The sequence below is a fragment of the Pan troglodytes genome, chromosome 11, assembly GCF_028858775.2.
Source record: "Pan troglodytes isolate AG18354 chromosome 11, NHGRI_mPanTro3-v2.0_pri, whole genome shotgun sequence".
Lineage (NCBI taxonomy): Eukaryota > Metazoa > Chordata > Mammalia > Primates > Hominidae > Pan > Pan troglodytes.
In genome coordinates, this window is record NC_072409.2 from 105,590,100 (window position 1) to 105,604,865 (window position 14,766).

Below are 14,766 nucleotides of genomic sequence, written 5' to 3' on the forward strand. Positions count from 1 at the left end.
CTCAAAAAAAAAAAAAGAAAAAAAACATTTTTATGAATACATGAGCCATAATGTTTGGAAAACTACTACTCACAATTTAGGAAAAAATAAGATTTAAGATAAAAACGCATTATGTTCATATCTGCAACTGTAGTTATGTATCCTTTTTCTGAGTCTTCCTTTCTGCATAATGGGAATATTAAGTGCCTATATAGTTTTATTTAACAATGACAGAATAAGTGAAATTTGTGTAAATTTTAAAAGTATACAACCCTACAGAACAATTATTCAAATATCACTGGACAGCATTTTCAAATATCATTTTGAGTATATAGAACAAACCAATTTGAGAGAAATATCTATTCAGTGAGTCTTATGTATCCCTTCATGGTAAAGTCATCAGATTGACCTTTGGCATGGGCAGCATGGAACAGACAATTCCTGATAGATAAATAATCTCCTTGAGGCACTGTCTTCACCACTTTACTTCTTGTTGCTAATATTTCTGAAGTGTATGAATAGGCTTTTAGGAAGCCACACTAGCCTCTGGCCAGACAGTTCAGAGCTTGGTTGATACAAACAAAACAAATACCTGAAAAAAAAAAAAGGCAATTTTCTCTTTTATTTAAAGCTCCCACAAAACCCTGACAACCAAAAATGGAAATCAAATGAACTAAAAATTGGGAATGTTATGTTAATATATTCGCTTAATAGATATTAATATTTTAAGTCCATATCATTCCCAGTGTACATCTCAGTGTACTCTCTAATACGACTTTAGATTTTAACTTAGTAGACACAATCATTAAATTTCTACCGACAATATTTACTTAGATTTTAACATTTCAAATTCGCATACTAGTTAAAATGAGTAGTATATCATCGAGTGTTTCTTTCATACTCTATGTTTTAAGTATATATTTAAAGGATTGAAATATAGCAGCGGCCGGCCGCGGTGGCTCACGCCTGTAATCCCAGCACTTTGGGAGGCCGAGGTGGGCTGATCACCTGAGGTCGGGAGTTCAAGATCACCCTGACCAACATGGTGAAACCCCGTCTCTACTAAAAATACAAAATTAGCCGGACATGGTCGTGCATGCCTGTAATCCCAGCTACTCTGGAGGCTGAGGAAGGAGAATCGCTTGAACCCAGGAGGCGGAGGTTGCATTGAGCTGAGATCGTGCCGTTGCACTCCAGTCTAGGCAGTAAGAGTGAGACTCCGTCTCAAAAAAAGAAAAGAAATATAGCAGTATTTTCTAAAGTGTAGTCTATAGAACAGAAGTTCTATAAGCTCTCAATTGTTAACAAAACATTCCATGGTGCAATATGTTTTAAAAATATAACAGTTCACATTAGCAAAGTATTGAACCTGGGAAGTCTGAGTGCCTTGAGTAGTTCCCAAATTTAGTTGATCAAAAATAGCATTTTGAGTTTTACTTGCTTGCTAATATCCCAAGAAGACAAATTTCACACAATGCTCTATTAAATACCAAGATACATATTTTGCCTCATACGTTTTTTAATAAAATTATATGAAAAAAACTTTGAAGTAAATGTCAAAATTTTGTAGAATTTTACATTTAGCTCAAAATAACTGAGCTATTTTGCCAGAATAAAATTTGCCAAAGTAGAAATATATAATGATTTACAATTCTAAGAAATTTATTTTCTGAATAATTTATTTAAGAGAAATAATACATTTATAAGCCTTGCATGAGGAAGTATACATCTATTTAGCAAATACAATGTAAAAATTGATTTTAGCATATTTTCATCAAGGACAATGGGATACATGCCAAAGTCAGAGGAAAGTACCATGAGCACATGCAAAATTATGATAGGTACTAGACACACAAAGCACGTACGGCACACATCCTTCTCATGTCTTTCCTTCTCTCCATTAGAACTGTCGGATGCATTTCCCATGCCACAGTAAAAAATGACATGAAGATGGAAGTGACAAAAGAAATGAAGATATAACGTCACCCTAGCAGTAGCCTCATGTTTCATCAGTGTCCTCATATAATCCTTCTAGTAATATGACAGATAAGGTATTTTAAAACACCTTCTTAATACAAACTGAATACAAAATAAAATTGCTAAGTAAAATACAATAAACATTCTTGTAAAAGCATATTTGAGAGTCAAAGAACTTAAGGAAAATCTCTAGGGGCAAATCCTACGATGAGGTAGGAATCAAATGTGACCGTCTTGTGCACATTTATTAAAAACCAGAAACCAAGAGGCTTCATTTATAAAAGTGATGAAGAGGACAAGATTGGAATTTGGGAATTTGAACCTAAAGTTGATTGATTCTCTTAGCCTTTTAACAGTTAGAAATTAGAAAATCCTAAATGTATTTTGCTGAAATGTCTATCAATATTTGATATACATAGAGATAAAAGATAAATAGAAGATGTATAGCAACAAATGTTTATCATTAAATGGATTCTGCAAAGGTAAAGCTAAGCAAATTGCAAAAGCATTCTTAATGGATGATCCCGATTGTATTAAAATATGCTGGACAATGTTATCTATTGTTTAGGGATATTTGTATATGTAGGAAGAGCATGAAAATTGCAATTACCGATTAAATGGCTAGTACTTGAGAGGGTAGGAGGATAATGTATTTTGGAAGTGCAATACAGTGGATTTAAATTTTATTGATAATATTCCATATTTAAACTAGGTTTTGAGTGCATGGAAGTTCACTATATTATTCTTTATGTCTTTCTTATGCTTCAGTTATTCAGTCAGTAAAAAATTTACTCAATTGATTTTTTTATGGGTGAATTGCTTTGGAGATTCCTAATGACTTATTTAATTTTAATAGTTATTGGTTGTGTTTTGTGGTAGTTTTCCAAAGCAACATGGAAAAAATTTTACCAAGCCATATTTTCTAATAAATTATTCCAATGCCTTTTTTTTGGACATGAGTTTAAAGTTAACGAATAGGGTTTAAATTATATTTTGGTGTACGGTTGTTAAAAACTTTAAATTCATTTTAAAGTGCTTGCTCTCATTTTGTGAGGGATAGTCTTGATTTTTAAACAGTGTAAGATTATTTTGACTCTCTAATCTTATTTGCAGTCTTTAAGAGACTCTATATTAAAAACTTGTAATTCTTCTGCTGAAAATTTTTACTCATCCTCTCTATACCTCCAAATCCTCTCTTCTCCCATGCAGAGGTTGGCAGGAGTGGTAAGAAATGTTGTATTCTTGAGAACAGAATATATTAGAATTAAAAAAGTTCTTATTATAATGATGTGAACAAAGTATTCAATTAATATTGATGCCTGAAAAGTGCTGTTAGGAAGTGGAATAAACAAACTCTGAAATAGTCAAATGCCAGGAAAAGGAAAAGCATTAGATTTTGTCCTTAGTGGTTCCATTCTTATCCTAGGACCATTATTGTAAGTTTTTCACAGAGGATGTGTTTTTTGTAAGAACATTAGGACTACCTCAACACCATTAATATGACCACAACTTCACCTCCGAAATCCTGATTTTAAGGGAGAAATAAATTCAAATATAAAGTTGTGATTTAGCCGAGTATATAGAGATGATTATTTTAAAGAAGATTATTCTATTTTGAATTCAGGTAAACTAGCTGGTAAGTTGTTTGAAAATTTGATTTTCTGGTAATTTTAAGGGACTTGTTAAAAGGCAAATGACCATATATACCTTGCCTCACATACATACCCTCTGTGGCTTATCAATTTCATGAGGATTTCACTCAACCAAAAACTGTTGAATATAAGTTAATATTTATTTTATGATTAAAAAACCACCTAAAGGTATTGCAGCATTTAGGAATCAGTATTATGCTTAAAGAGAGGCAGAGAGGTGAGAGTTAATGAGGATTTCTCTACATAAAATCCTGCATAAAAAAGATTTTAGCCTATTTTGCAGATTGTACTTCCCTTTAGTCATTTAGACAACAGATTTAAATATTATAGTGAGTATATAGAGCAATAGAAATATAACCACTTCATCATTGAATAATCAAATAGTAATAGATTGTAAGAAAGGCTTATATCCAACACCTCAAAATGCTTGAACAAGCAATACATTCAATTACCTATGCTCTTGGAATTATAAATAAACATGCTTATGCATATATAGCTATTTCTCCTTCTGATCTATATTTCATTACTTTGACCTTACATGTAAGACAATTGTGTGTTTCATATGCAAGACCTCAACTGCTCTGTCTGCAAAGGTGATGTAAAATTTCTACTTGAATAGCAATAAATCATGTTAATTCAGCCTTAGTCAAACAAAATGTGTTAGAGAGGATGGAAGAAGAATAGGAATGAGAATGGTCAAAACATTCAATTGAGTATAAGAATCTGCCCAATTGAAGTGATGTACTAATATTGAGTCAAGTACTTCTAGCGATGAAACAAGAACCCAGATCAGCAGGAGTGTTTGTATAATTAAAATAATCCATTGATATTAAAACAGGATAAAGTAATTTTATGTATTTTTATTTTAGTACAGTGATTTCTTAAAAATCCAGTGAAGAAAACTCAATTTAGTTTCAAAAATGAGGTGAAAATGAACTGCCTGCCAAAGGTTAATGAGATAAATATGATTTGCTTTAGAACTACAAGCAGAGTCCAGAGATTGGTGAATAAGAAGCCACTTTATTCAGTTCTCTTTCCAGCACTTGTGGTTCTCAAAATGAAGCTTAATGAAATAGGATTTACCTAACAATGCCTCCAGAGTTAATTGGCATACATAGCTAATACTGACTCAAAACTCAGTCTGTTTTGTAGGGCACATTTTCCTAAGGAGGTTTGCTAACACATCTATGCCCATCTCCATTTGTGACCCATCCCCTTTCACTATCAAAGTACCATCATTTGGGAAATGAATGTGTCTATTATGTTCTAGGCCTCTACATTTTCCTGCGGTTTCAAATTTTCATTCCTCAAAAAGCTTAGGAAATTAAGAAACAAAGAGAAAAAGTTTACATTTTTTTTCTAGTGCAAATGTGATAGAAGATTTTAGGAACCCTCTCTGTCATTAAAAAAAAAAGTTAGAATTAAAATATGAGAGGTACTAACCTCTGATTGCCCAGTATTATTTCTTGGATAAATTATAGCTTTTGATCCTCTGTTTCCCACAGTTAAAAGCTAAGGGTTCCAGCTATGATTGAATCCAACATGGCTATGTAGCAGTCAGTAATCACTTCATGACTCCAGTACAATATATTTTCTTACTGGTGAGTAAGAGGTCCCATTTGAACAAATCCATTCCCTTTTCTACAAAGAAGATGTGTGTATGTGACTCTTAATCACTATCAAAGTGTAATTGGGCAGTAAAAGAAACAGATTGGTTAGTGTTGACCATATGATAGGCAATGCGTGGAGCCAGGAAAAGACAGGGTTCAGCTATTTTAAACATGTTCAATACTTAGTCAACTCATTATCCACATAAATGGAGGGCGACAGTAATTTAGATAATCCACGATAGTAGATGATTAAAAAAAATTTACAACTGAGTTTGCAAGCATATTTTTCTTCAACACATTTGTCACAACTCTCTTTTAATGCTTAATGCCTCAAACTTTACAATTCTTTAACACTTTATAAAGTGACTTTATGTATCATGACTTCTCTTTTTGGTATCTGCCTAGTGAACCTCCTTTTATGTATCTTAGCTCAAATGCCATCTCCCTAAAACTGACCTTTGGCTCCTTTCTTCAGTATTATACCCATCTCTTCTCTGCTATTATCATAGCTCACTGTACTTTCTTTTTTATATCATCACCATTTTATGACTCTAAGGAATGACGATGTCTTTCCACCTATCCTGTAAACTCCATAAGGCCAAACACCTGTCTGTTGGTTCATAGCTGTATCCCACCACGCTCAATATTTGGTGAGCACATTCTAAGTGCACGATGACCATTAGCTTTATGATGGAATGTAGAACTCAGTGCATGGATGAATTTAATCCTAATTATTGTTTTGAGAGGTTGTGCAGAAGCCTTTATTATCTTTTTATATAAGTGTAATACAGTATAGACTGTTTTGGCAGATGGCCCATTTGACCACTAACCAAGATCCTGATCTTAGAAAATTACTTATCTTTTGGCGCCTCTGTTTCATCATCTGTAAAATAGAAATAATGACAATATGTTTTGTATATTGTAATGAGGATTAAATGACAAATATATGTAAAAAGCTTAGCAGAGAGACTCAAAGTAAATGCTTAATTTTTTTGCTTTTATAAAATAATGGCATACTATTAATAATAAGTAAATTGAAATCTGGAAAGATTAAGTGAGCCACCCTAAAGTATATTGTATCAAATAAATATCATGTAAAATAAAGGTAATATTTAGATAACAGAATTGTTTAGAATGACTATTTACAAGATAAATCGACTTGGTCTTTAAAGTTTCTTCTTATAGTTCCCTTGACTATATTTTGAAAACAAAAAGAGAGTCTTTGCTAATTAATGCCTGAAACATTTAAAAACTGATAAGGCCTCTATGCTGCATCTTTCTTAAGATATAATCCAGGGTGCTGAGAAGAAAAAAAACATGTATACTCTGCACACCAATGAAATGGGTCTATATTAATTAGTGAAGTATTGTCTAATCAATAGTGTCACATAGACTTTTCTAGTCTGTGAACTTATATTGTCCTCCAAGCTAATTTGACCAATCCAGCTTCCTTGATAGGCATTGCTGTTTCTCTTTTAATTATTTAAAAGAAAAAGGATCCCGGCTGGGCACAGTGGCTCATGCCTGTAATCACAGCACTTTGGGGGACGAGGTGGGCCGATCACCTGAGGTCAGGAGTTCGAGACCTACCTGGCCAATATGGTGAAACCCCGTCTCTATTAAAAATACAAAAAATTAGCTGGGGATGGTGGCATGCACCTGTAAGATATTCATGGGTACTTAGAATTATCAGGTGGACTTCTTTGTGATGCAATTATTCAGCCTACCAAAGGTGATTTTTAAAATTTGTTTTTATTTTTAATGATTATTTTTAAATTAAGCCTAAATTCAACAGATATTATGAAATGAAAATGACCTTTTTATACTTTTTCATGTATTCACACAGTCAAAATTAATTTTAACTTAAAGATCTATTCAAATGACACTCTAAAAAATACTGAGGGACATGGAAACAAATCCACAGTATATCAAATAGGGAGGTTTATGTATATGCATTTTTGTGTATGTGTCTGTGCATATTTCCTATTTAGTAACTTGTTAATTTAGGTATGACAGATGGGAACATAGGCCACAATGTTAACTGGAATAATTTATCTGCAGGGGCCGTAATTACAGCTAGAAAATATGTATGAATGTGTGTTTGTGTGCGTGTTTGTGTGCATATGTCAATCAAGGAAAATGATCCAGGCAGGTCTCATTTTAGGAGGTTTATTTGCCAAAGTTAAGGATGCCCCCCACCCCCCGCCCCACTGGAGACAGGTCTATGACTTTCCCCAAAGATGATTTTGAGGGCTTCAAATTTAAAGGGGAAAGGACAGGATGTTGAGAAATACACAGTTATCATGTGAGATTGCAGTAGGGGAGAATATTAATGCCTTTGTCCTGCTCAGTGAATCTGCATTTTTATATAATATAACATAGACAATAAGGCAGAGGAAACAATCAGATATGCATTTGTTTCAGGTGGGCAGAGGGATGACTCTGAGTTCTGTCCTATGTCCCCTGTACCTGCAAAGATAATTGATAGGTTGGTCAATTACACTGCCACGGTGAACTTTGACAGATACGCTTGAAGGTAAAAATCTTGGGGCCCACAAGGAATTTACTTGTGGGCAAAATGTTAGGGAGGTATATAGCTTTTCATCTTTGTAGCCATCTTATTTAGGGACCAAAATAGCAGGCAGGCTTGCGTGACCAAGTTCCCAGCTGGACTTTTCCTTTTAGCTTAGTGAGTTTAAGGTCCCAATATTTATTTTCTTTTCACACATATATCTAAGTTCCGTGATAGCATTTTACTCACATTATTAGAAAAACTTTACAAGATTTTTAAAATGAAATAATGTAACAAATGTTATATGCAAACAGGGGAGGTAAACTTTTTTTCATTTTTCAATAGCATATACTAAAAGGTACTTTTTTAATACAGAGAAGACAAGTTTTATGCTTTATCTGACCAAGGGAATATTACTCAGAAGAATTCAGAGGCTGCATCCTTGCGTAGAGGGAAGGAGTTTTGACTGAGTGTTGATGTGCACCACGTAAGGGGCAGTGTTTTACCGCTTGCAGCATATGCTTGTCAACTCTGTTTTAAATCGTTTTTATTGTTTTTGTCCCTCTAAATGCTGTTTTCTAACATTCATTTTACCTACAATTAAACAGCACTCTTAGAAACTTAGATAACAACATTTCATATTGAGAAAGTAGATCATTGGCATAGGTGAATGGATATTTTAGAGTTTATAGTTAGAAGCTCAGACCAATCCTAACATTGCCTTAAAAAAAGTAATCCTACATAAGCCAGGAAGGGTAACTGGGAAGGAGAGAGGAAGAGAAGTTGATTAATGGGTACAAATATAAGGTTTGACGTAAAATAAGATTTAGTGCTTGATAGATAAATAGTGTGACTATAGTTCTCAAGAATCTATTGTACATTTTGTTTTTTTAGACGAAGTCTTGCTCTGCGTCCCAGGCTGGAGTGCCGTGGCATGATCTCAGGTCACTGCAGCCACCACCTCCTGGGTTCAAGCGATTCTCCCTGCCTCAGCCTCCTGAGTAGCAGGGGCTCCAGGCACATGCACCCCGCTGGGCTAATTTTTGTATTCTCAGTAGAGATAGGTTTTCCCTATATTGGCCAGGCTGGTCTCAAACTCCTGACCTCAGATGATCCTCCTGCCTCGGCCTCCCAAAGTGCTGGGCTTACAGGCATGAGCCACTGCTCACAGCCTATTGTACATTTCAAAATAGCTAGAAAATAATAATTAGAATGTTTCCAGCATAAAGACAAATAGCTGGCCGGGTGCAGTGGCTCACGCCTGTAATCTCAGCACTTTGGGAGGCCGAGGCGGGTGGTCACCTGAGGTTGGGAATTCGAGACTAGCCTGAGCAACATGGAGAAACCCCATCTCTGCTAAAAATATAAAAATTAGCCGGGTGTAGTGGCAGACACCTGTAATCCCAGCTACTTGGGAGGCTGAGGCAGGAGAATCGCTTGAACCCAGGAGGCAGAGGTTGCAGTGAGCCGAGATTGTGCCATTGCACTCCAGCCTGGGCAAGAAGAGCAAAACTCCACCTCAAAAAAAAAAAAAAAAAAAAAAAAAAAAAGAAGACAAATAGCTAAGACGATGGACATTCCATCTTTACAAATCATACAAAGTATGCTAGTGAATTAAATTATCACATATACCTGAAACTATGTACATCTATTATGCATCAACAACAATTTTATTTACAAAGAAATAATTTGAGAGGAAAAATACATGGAGGAAAAACAAAATATGCTCATAGAGGCAGGACTAGTTCTGGACTAGCCCCATTGAAAAACAGTGGCAGACAATGAAGTGTAAAGACAGGAATGAGAAAAGAAGAGTAGAGAAAGACAACTGGGTGTGTGGTGGAGATCTGGGCTGATGAGAGTGAAATTTCAGGGAGTTAGGATGGGAGGTGTGCCTTATAGTAAGGACAGAAGAGATAATTTTTATTTTTTTTCCCATGGTCCAGCATGTGGCCACCTGAAGGATAAAAGTATTTAAACATTTGGTTTATTGTAATGACATCATAATTATGCAGCTCATAAAACTATAATTCTTTATTGCAAGGTTTCTAACAAATTGATAATTAGACAGATGGATAGATCTAAGATTACCCAGAGCTATGACCCTTGCTGTAAGGCCTATGACAAATCACATGTTCTGTGAAATTACATTACCTCTTGCTTTCAGACCCACACCTATGCAAACTTTTCCACCCATTCACTTCAGTGAATGTAACACAAGTACAGGAAAACAAGATATCCTCTCTCATTACCAGATCAGTTTACAGGCATGGGAAAAAGATGCTGTCAAATATTATCTACAACTCGTATCTGAGGTCACTGACCTTAGAATGGAAAAAGATAATGCCTCATCATGAATGTTTAAAAATCTACCTATGCAAACATACTTTATATTTTCTGGAATTCTAATATCACTTGCAGTTTAGAATAAAACATAATCTTATGAAACTACAGCACATGAATAGTCTTTTGATATTAAATTATTAAATTACTGTATCATATATTCTTATATAATTTTTCAGTCTTTATTTTGTCCTCCTCATACTTTACGTGTCAATTTTCAATTCCTAAACATTCTGAACCTCCTAGTTGATTGATTCATTCAATAAGGCATTTAAAACATGAATTGAAGCCTCAAAATGAGCCAGGTGTCATGTTCATTCCTGGACATACCAAGGTCAATAAGACATACATTTTGCTTTCAAGGAACACAGGTTCTTGTTTTGGATGACATTAAGAGCTAGGGAATAGGTTTTGCTTCTAATTCTTTTCATAGATTTCTACCAATTTTTACATGGAAACATTTACTTAAGCATTTTGAGCTTAGAATCCTATTAATTTCAAATACTATCACTGGTTGTACTGTTTAAAATTGTGTTTCAATATAATTGCTTAAATTCCATATATTTTCTGTGTTGTCATATATGAAAGAGGTTAAATGATTGATATTGGTTATTAGAGAACTGCAAATCAAAACCACAATGAAATACCATCTCACATCAGTTAGAATGGCGATCATTAAAAAGTCAGGAAACAGCAGATGCTGGAGAGGATGTGGAGAAATAGGAATGCTTTTACACTGTTGGTGGGAGTGTAAATTAGTTCAAGCATGTGGAAGACATGTGGCGATTGTTCAAGGATCCAGAACCAGAAATACCATTTGACTCAGCAATCCCATTACTGGGGTTATACCCAAAGGATTACAAATCATTCTACTATAAAGACATATGCACACGTATGTGTTTTGTGACACTGTTCACAATAGCAAAGACTTGGAACCAACACAAATGTCCATCAATGATAGACTGGAAAAAGAAAATGTGGCACATATACACCATGGAATACTGTGTAGCCATAAAAAGGATGAGTTCATGTCCTTTGCAGGGACATGGATGAAGCTAGAAACCATCATTCTCAGCAAACTAACATAAGAACAGAAAACCAAACACCGCATGTTCTCACTCATAAGTGGGAGTAGAACAATGAGAACAAATGGGCAGATGGAGAGGAACCTCACACACTGGGGCATGTGGGGGGTGGGGGGCTAGAGGAGGGATAGGATTAGGAGAAATATCTAATGTAGATGACAGGTTGATGGGTGCAGCAAACCACGATGGCATGTGTATACCTATGTAACAAACCTGCCATATATCCCAGAACTTAAAGTATAATAACAAAATTAAAAGAAAAAATGTTCACTATAAATTTATGAAAATATATTTCCATGTGTAAATTGAGGTTGTCTGAAATATTAATTAAAATTTATAATTTTGATTATTTTGAATTTTGATAATTTTGAATTTGCCCAGTAAATATTGACCACTTGCAATGAATCAGATGCAATGGTGGGTGATTGGAATTCATCAGCATACCAAAAAGATAAGTCTTTTTTAGCCATAGTCTTCACCAAGTTTCCATTCTATGACGGGGAGAAAGGATTTAATACTTAGAAAGATAAAATTACATTATTATAGTATAATAGGAGATTTATATGATTTTAGATTTATAATAGCATCTAAAATGAATAACATAAATATGAGACAACAGAGAAAGCAAGGCATGAGAAAATTATTTATTTGATTCTGATTTTGGTTTGCTTTTTCAAAAAGTGTATAACTCCAATAACAGACAAACAGAGAACCAAATCATTAGTGAACTCCCATTCAGAATTGCTACAAAGTGAAAAAAATACCTGGGAATCCAACTTACCAGGGATGTGAAGGACCAATGAGAACTACAAACCACTGCTCAATGAAATAAAAGAGGGCACAAACAAATGGAAGAACATTCCATGCTCATGGATAGGAAGAATCAATATCGTGAAAATGGCCATACTACCCAAGGTAATTTATAGATTCAATGCCATCCTCATCAAGCTACCAAAGACTTTCTTCACAGAATTGGAAAAAAACTACTTTAAAGTTCGTATGAAACCAAAAAAAGAGCCTACATTGCCAAGACAATCCTAAGCAAAAAGAAACAAAGCTGGAGGCATCATGCTACCTGACTTCAAACTATACTACAAGGCTACAGTAACCAAAACAGCATGGTGCTGGTACCAAAATAGACATATAGACCAATGGAACAGAACAGAGGCCTCAGAAATAACACCACACACCTACAACCATCTGATCTATGACAAACCTGACAAAAACAAGAAATGGAGAAAGGATTCCCTATTTAATAAATGGTGCTGGGAAAACTGGCTAGCCATATGTAGAAAGATGAAACTGGATCCCTTCCTTACACCTTATACAAAAATTAATTCACGATGGATTAAAGACTTAAATGTAAAACCTAAAACCATAAAAACCCTAGAAGAAAAGCTAGGCAATACCATTCAGGACATAGGCATGGGCAAGGACTTCACGTCTAAAACACCAAAAGCAATGGCAACAAAAGCCGAAATAGACAAATGGGATCTAATTAAACTAAAGAGCTTCTGCACAGCAAAAAAAAAAAAAAACTACCATCAGAGTGAACAGGCAACCTACAGAATGGGAGAAGAATTTTGCAATCCACCCATCTGACAAAGAGCTAATATCCAGAATCTAAGAAGAGCTCAAAGAAATTTACAAGAAAACAAAGAGCTCAAACAAATTTACAAGAAAAAAACAAACAACCCCATCAAAAAGTGGGCAAAGGATATGAACAGACGCTTCTCAAAAGACATTTATGCAGCCAACAGACACATGAAAATAATGCTCATCATCACTGGCCATCAGAGAAATGCAAATCAAAATCACAGTGAGATAACATCTTACTCCAGTTAGAATGGCAATCACTAAAAAGTCAGGAAACAACAGATGCTGGAGATGATGTGGAGAAATAGAAACACTTTTTCACTGTTGGTGGGACTGTAAATTAGTTCAATCATGTGGAAGACAGTGTGGCGATTCCTCAAGGGCCTAGAACAAGAAATACCATTTGACCCAGCAATCCCATTACTGGGTATATACCCAAAGGATTATAAATCATGCTACTATAAAGACACATGCACACATATGTATATTGCAGCACTGTTCACAACAGCAACGACTTGGAACCAACCAGAATGTCCATCAATGATAGACTGGATTAAGAAAATGTGGCACATATACACCATGGAATACTATGTAGCCATAAAAAAGGATGAGTTCATGTCCTTTGCAGGGACATGGATGAAGCTGGAAACCATCATTCTCAGCAAACTAACACAGGAACAGAAAACCAAACATCGCACGTTCTCACTCATAGGTGGGAAGTGAACAAGGAGATCACTTGGACACAGGGTGGGGAACATCACACAACAGGGCCTGTCAGGGGGTCGGGGTCTGGGGGAGGGATAGCATTAGGAGAAATACCTAATGTAAATGAGGAATTGATGTGTGTAGCAAACCAACATGGCACATGTATACCTAGGTATCAAACCTGCACGTTGTGCACATGTACCCTAGAACTTAAAGTATAAAAAAAAAAAAAAAGTGTGTAACAAACAAGAGGTTGGAGGTAAGGCTATTTAAATGGAGAAGATACTTTATATTTAAACAGTCATTGTCCCTTTTCAGAAATCCAACCTTTTTAATTTGTTCATTCAAAACATTTATTTAATCTCTGGATGGACATATGCTGGTAAGTAGAAAATATAGAGGAAGAAAACACACAAGCACATTATTTATCTTAATGGAATTTACAGTCCAAGGGATTGCTTAACTTACTTTGCTTTAGTCTCTGAATGGCTTATATTCATTCAATAGTTATGCAGGTATATGCTGGAATTTATTACATATAAAACACCACATGGAATAGAAGGTGCTGAAAATTAAGAATAATAAAATAATATACTCTAAGTAAGTGTATTTATACATTTGAGGACAATACTTTGACTCTATTTTTAGATTAATTCAAATAATTTACCATGAAATATCTATCCTGTTGTGTTTTCTAGTGTATAATTAGTTGTTATATAAATTTTTCTATTGCTACAAAGATTCAGTAACAATCATCGTTCTTTACAATGTTGATACCTTTATCATATCTGAATTAAGGCATGTTTTATCCTAAATGTATAGAAATGTAAAAAGGCAGGCAATAGTATTGAAGTTTTTAGAGCTATTAGAGTGCTTATTTACAAACATGTTAAATTTCTTCTATATTCTATTTGATTAAAAGTGCTTACTATAATCTCGAATAAGCAAAGTAAACAAGTGAAGAGGATTTGTTACCCATAAGTGACACAGGCCAACATCAAGGGCGTACTCATGATGTGGACAGGAGTCAATACGATCTGATGATCTTCCAGTGAAATGAAAGTGAAGTCCATACTAATTAGCTTATGAATCAGATTGATACTCAAGTTTCTTTGGGCCAAAAAGACTACCTACTGTCAAGCAATCAAGTGCTATCCCTTTAATTGCAATTTATTCCAAGAACCACAATTTATTGATCCTAGCATACACTTAAGCCCAGCAGTATCATTATTTGACTTTATTTTAACAGCTTCAAAAGGTTAGAAAGCTAGAAACCACTGTGAAAGATACCATTAAAAAGTTGAGTT

The 14,766-nt window shown here is 34.8% G+C and overlaps 1 protein-coding gene across 35 annotated transcripts in view; it reads left to right on the forward strand.

Annotated features, from left to right (window-relative positions):
• Window positions 1-14,766, forward strand: part of PTPRD (protein tyrosine phosphatase receptor type D) — a 2,309,829-nt gene that overhangs the window by 252,403 nt on the left and 2,042,660 nt on the right. The gene's annotated exons all lie outside the window — the stretch shown is intronic.